The sequence below is a fragment of the Haliaeetus albicilla genome, chromosome Z (assembly GCF_947461875.1).
Source record: "Haliaeetus albicilla chromosome Z, bHalAlb1.1, whole genome shotgun sequence".
In the NCBI taxonomy this organism is placed as follows: Eukaryota; Metazoa; Chordata; class Aves; order Accipitriformes; family Accipitridae; genus Haliaeetus; species Haliaeetus albicilla.
This window is the reverse complement of record NC_091516.1, coordinates 65094423-65100409: the sequence shown is the minus strand read 5'-3', so window position 1 is coordinate 65100409 and position 5987 is coordinate 65094423.

Below are 5987 nucleotides of genomic sequence, written 5' to 3'. Positions count from 1 at the left end.
TGTAACTGTTGTCATTCTTGTTTGAAAAACTTGTTTCATAGATCCAGATTACCCTGCATTTAGAAAGAAAGTGATTATTAGTTACTACCTTTGTGTTATCTCACATATACTTGCATATCTAAATCACAATCAGAAGTACTCCTCCAAAACTCTTTTATAATCTGGAGCCAGGAAAAACAGATTTCTCCAGGCCAAATAAATACCCCTGGTGGTAAACCAGACAGGTTCAGAGGAATACAGAGCTGTATGATGATGACCATACCATGCACACACAGAAGCCTTAAACTGTGCAGGAGATCTGGGGAGAGGCAAAATCTCTTTCTGCAACTTTAAATGTGGATACTGCTCCAAACATAGCATCAAAGCAACTCATTTCTGGATTTCAAAGGTGCCATTCCTAGACTGGGGGAAGGGAAATTCCTACAAAGTCTTGGGTTTTGACTGTCAGGTGTATACATGTTCAAAATATGCAAAGAATCATCTGCTAACTTTTTATATTAAGCAATTATATTCTCATTTTAATATTTATATTTATAGGACTTTTAATATTAATAGGACTTTATTATAAATGATGGTGTTTGTGTGATATTGACACATTTCCAATTCATCCACAGCTGTTCTGTTTACCAGGTTAATTCTTAATAATCTCTTACATTTAGCTGTGACTAGGAATACCAGTGAAACAACCCAAGGAAATTTTTCATTCAGAGAATCCACAAAGTATTGACATGAAGGCATTATATTGCAAAAGCCTTTCCTGTTCACAGCATTTTATCATTGAAGAAGGTCAAACACATCTCTTCCTGTTTGTCATTTGTTGTTTGAACTTTAAAATTATTTCTTATACGGCAGTTCTTTGCTTTGTCCTAAAATGCAGGTCATTGATGGATACTTGAAGTTTGGGATTTTTTTATTTTCTACTTTATATGACATTTACAGGATATTCGTGGCATACTGGCTGCATGGTTGCTCAACAGTGCTACTTCAGCAATAAAGTAAATAGCACATTTCTCAGCAGCTGCTGGCAGTACGTCAGTTCAGCAGCACTAGGTTGTATGCAAGCATTAGAAATGATTGTAGGCAGAGATAAGTGTCATCTATGGTGGGACTGCTCAGCACTTGCCTCTAGTATGTGAAAAAAGGATCTTTAAACTCTGACAAACTTCAGTTATTTTGAAATGACTGGTTTAGGCAGGTGTTTGCCTCAGGGTGAGTTCTTTGTTTTTCAAAATTTTGGCTTTGAAGAGATTGATACCTCATCTCTTTTACTAAGATATGAAGAGAATACTGTTTTCCCATGTTAGAATCTTAAAGCCATTTTGTTTTCTTTTTCTCATGCAAAAGAGCCATGAGAAATCAAGAATACCTTGACATTTGACCGAGGTATAAATGCTGTGAGGAGGAAAGGAAGAGTATGACTTTGGGCACACACATGTGGTAAAACTTTACCACAAGTCATCCTTAAACTCTCAGCTTGAACTGTGTCATTTTCAAAGAGCAATAAAAGTTCCAATAGAGCTCTATCAGAAGAAGTGTCAGGGAAAATAGTCTTTTCTTGCACTCAGTCTTTGCTCTGAGTCCCAGACTGAGCAGAGAAGTGAAATGCTTACTACCAAATGATTTAGGTGCTAAAGTAGCCTAAAATGGCAGATACACAATTGTAGGATTTGACATAAGTTGACAGAGTAGGTAAGGGCTATCACAGGTGGCTGAGGAGGCAGCAGCAGGAATTTCTCGCTGAAATACAGGAGCTTATAACCACAGCAAGTCTGTACACCTTATCCTATGTAGTGGTGCTGCACAGAGAGTGAATGGAATAGTGATTAAATATGACTTATGCTATAATTGTGCCTGCTGTTATAGAAAAGTACTTCCATGTTGGGACTTCATCCTCTTATCTAAACATCATGGATGGTGGGTCTAACATCTGGCAAGCTTCCCCATCTGTACTTATTGCACACATTGCATGAAAGGTGAGGGTGGTGTAGGCTGTGGTTTTAAGTGCAGATCAGAGGAGGTTCCCATCTGTTTTTCTCTACCAAGGAGAGAACAATGAGAATGCAGGATTATAGAATAGCATTTTCCAGTACAGCAGCGTACCTTGGATCAAGATTATGCAACTTGAAAAATATCAAGTGTTCTCCCTTCTAAGAGTAGCACTAGCAGAAGGAACATGTACAGACCCTATGTCTGGTGTTCGGCACAGGACAGATGCACTGTGCAGCATTTTATGTTTGTGATTGGAACTCATAGAGACATACCTGAGCCATCTTGTGAATTGACAAAAGGTATACCAAGCTAAAATTAGCTAAAAATGGCATAAATTTGCAATCTTGGAACAAAATGTGGCAATCTTAATTGCTGCATGGAAATTCAAATTCACTGCTTAACAATGCAACTAATAATAAATTAATGCAGTAAAACCTGGAACATGATGTGTTTTTCTTTGAATACACAGAATATTTTATACCCATGCATGTACTTGCTATGGATTAATGTTATATTAACTTTCCTCCACATCTACACTCTAAATGACCTCAAATTCAAAGCAGGGATTTAGGAAGACTAAACTGAAAAGCAGTACTAGCCATATTGGGAAATGAGTAAAGCATGAGTAAGAGATGGGATCAGCGTAAAGGTCTGATGTTCTGGAGAGAGTGATAAGCAAATGGGCAGACATAGCTAATGGAGGAGGAAACAAAAAGTGGAGTCCAAGGATGACTCGAAGATTTCATGTTCTTGGAACAATGTTATTGTTTTATGAATGCCCTTTCTACCTCGTTAACCACAGCCAGTGAGCAGTGGAAATACACTGTCATCAAGAGGTGAAGTTGCAGTGTGGTAGAGGAAATGATTACTCGTTATTATTACTCTGTGCAGTTAAAGCCACCCTTTCCATCCTTCCCAGTGTCTCCCCAATAAATCAGTAAGGATGACGGAGGCAAAATGTCTCCAGTTCTATCTCAATTGACATCAGTGGGAGAGCCCACCATCTAATGCTTAGGAAGGCTCGCCACAATCTAGTGATTCCTTCCCCCCTTCTCCCTTTCATGCCATAACTACTCTCTGGAGAAAAAACGAAAAGAAAACCAACATCTTCCTAATAAATTAAAATGCTAACTTTGGTAAAAACCACCAGAAGCCAGGAAAGTGTGATCTAAACCTACTTCTCATACTTATGCAGCAACTTCACATCATCTAGTCAAAACATTCACAGTTAAGGAAGGTTTTCCAGCCTGGCTTTTTTCCTGCCTTTTCTTTTGTTTTATTTGAACATTGTTAGTCATTCTAGGCACAGTTAACGAGTGCTTTCAACATACATTACAAGGCCCATATAGGTTCCACATATATTTGATGGCATTTGGCTAGCTAGAAAAGTAGTTTTCCTTAAGCTCATGTAATGCAATGTAATCAGCATGCCTGGGATGGAAGATGCATCTACACATTGAAAAAAAGGTTTTGAACATGTGGCCTGAATTGTTTGCTTGACTAAAGTTCTTGCATTTCATAAATAATACCTTTTTTCGTGATGACCTGAGGTCATAAGGCAAAAATGCGTGGAGAAATACAGTCATTCTGCAAGGCCTGCTGACAGCTGGAAAAAAACACATGCTTTTGGACAGGGAGGATCTTCTTCACGTCCAAAATGACAAATGTCACACAAAGAACTAACCTGTACTCAGCTTTCAGTTTGTCAACTCTGTTTCAAACTTGAAGGGTTCCTGCGCCCAAAGGCACATCTATGTTTTTCAGTCAAATCAATATCTGACAAGATAGAATATATCTCCAGACAACTTTTGCCTAAATTTCGTGACCTCTTCATTGGCTAATAGACCACAGGTAGTCCTCAGTAAGTAACTTCTCACTTCAAGCTGCACCCTTCTGTTTGCCTGTTTAACAGTTGGAGCCCACGCTCCTCGGATGAAACATCAGTCAGACTGAGTCTTCACTCAGGCTTCAGAGACTTCCGAAATATAATAGCCTTTGGCACTGCAGCTCACGTATTGCTTCCTACTGCACAAGAACCAGTAGCTGTAGGAAGATTGTCAAATGCTTCGTTAATCTAAATCAGAAAGGCCTTCCGAAAGGAATATGTTACTAACTCATGTAATCCCCACTGGTGTGGGAGTGAAACACCAACATTTTCTCGAGGATCTGGGTATAAACATTTCCAGTCACGCAACTACTCCTGCCAGCTCCTGGTAAGTCAGTAGAGAAGATAATTACTTAATGGGCATCTCTGTCAAATGCAGAACTTTCTACAAGAGCGTCTCATCACATCACATCATTTCCGTTACTTGAAAGGGCTCTTTGGAAGCTGTACCACGAGAAAAGCGGTTTTCCCTCCAGCTCAGCTAAGTGAGTGGGAAGCAGCATCTACCTCCAGCACAACCATAAGCATATCCAGCTGTGATGTCATTTCAGTAAATTGCCGTATTTGTGTAGACCGGTTCAGTTGTACCAACTCACCAATTTGTTGTAGGCCTTATTAAACTATGGCATGCCACTGATAATATTTTTCAACACAGTGTAAGCACATATAATCCAAACACATTGCACCAGGCTCTTTGATGTCCTCTGCATCATGTATTTACATCATACATAAGCTAGTCAGAGGAGCCTATCACAGCACTTGTACCACATGACAGCATTTACTTTTGGCAAACTCAGTGATTAAAATACTGTATTTTCCCCTAAAGGAAGACAAGGAGGATTTAAAAGGGTAAAATTATATATGGTTTCATTTATTCCACAAAAAAGACTTGTTTTAAAACACAAAAGACTTGTTCTTTTAAAGCAAAGTCAAGTCAGGTCAAAATATAAAAGTACCCTTTTCTATTCTAAAGTCTTCACAGCTGGTCATTCCCACATGCAAAAACTTAAATAACCTTTCAGGGCTGTAGTAGGGCTAATGAAAAGTCCAACAAAATGATAGATGTATTTAGACATAAATGTCACACCCAGTGGAATTAAAAGGAAATAAATAGTAATTCAACAGCATTGGCAAGCTGCTTTTTTTGACTATGTAGCACCACCAGCATATTTTACATGTGTATCACAGTCATGAATAAGCCAGACCAGACACACATTCACAAACTGGTTTTGATTTCCTATTAAGCTACATGCTTATTTTCTTTCCCCCACCCTTTTCAGCTAATAAAGGAAGCCAAGGGAACACACTGATCTTCGTCTCTTTGGAACTAATGTTATCTCTGAATTCTCATGATTGATTCTCACAGACTGGTAAAACGTCAGGAGAGAGAAAAAAAAAATCCCTTCCTAATGCTAAACATTCTTGACATTTGAATTGTTTGTTATTTACTACAGACATAAAATCCCAATACCAAAGATGGAACTTAGAATTATCACCATCACTAGCACTGTGCCTGGGGCTAGAGGGCTTGAATGGGGTTCCTCATTGAAGAGAAGTTTATGAGCAATGCAATAGTCAGCGTATTCTTCCCCACGCCGCTTCCCTGCGCAGAACGTGCATCTGCCTGCCAAGGAACAAGTTTTGACATCAATCTGGTAGTTTAATGATACCCCTCCTTAAGAGACCAGAGGCATGGAAAAGATTTTTGTCTGGATTCATGGTGACTTCTGGAAGTAATAAGAATTTTCTCCTCTTCTCACAAGGAAGAACAAATCCTTTGAAATGCAGCAACTTCAGATCATAGGCTGATCTGTTGGTTGGACCACACCACCATCTTCATATCCCTCCTGCCCAGATTTTCACTTTTGCTTTTACAGCTGTTCAAATTCTTTCCTTCCCCACTGACACACAGAAGGCTCTTCCTCCTTGCTTTGTCCAGTAACACACACAGTAACACTGGGTTTGAAAGCGAACTTCCCCTAAACCACTCTCTTCTCTTGTGTGCAGGTCTTTATGCACGTAACGTGGGGAACATTGGTCTGTAAGACAGCATCCTGTTCTTCATTTCAAATCCACCCATAAATAACTATCTTTGAAACTCCACCTCTAGAGC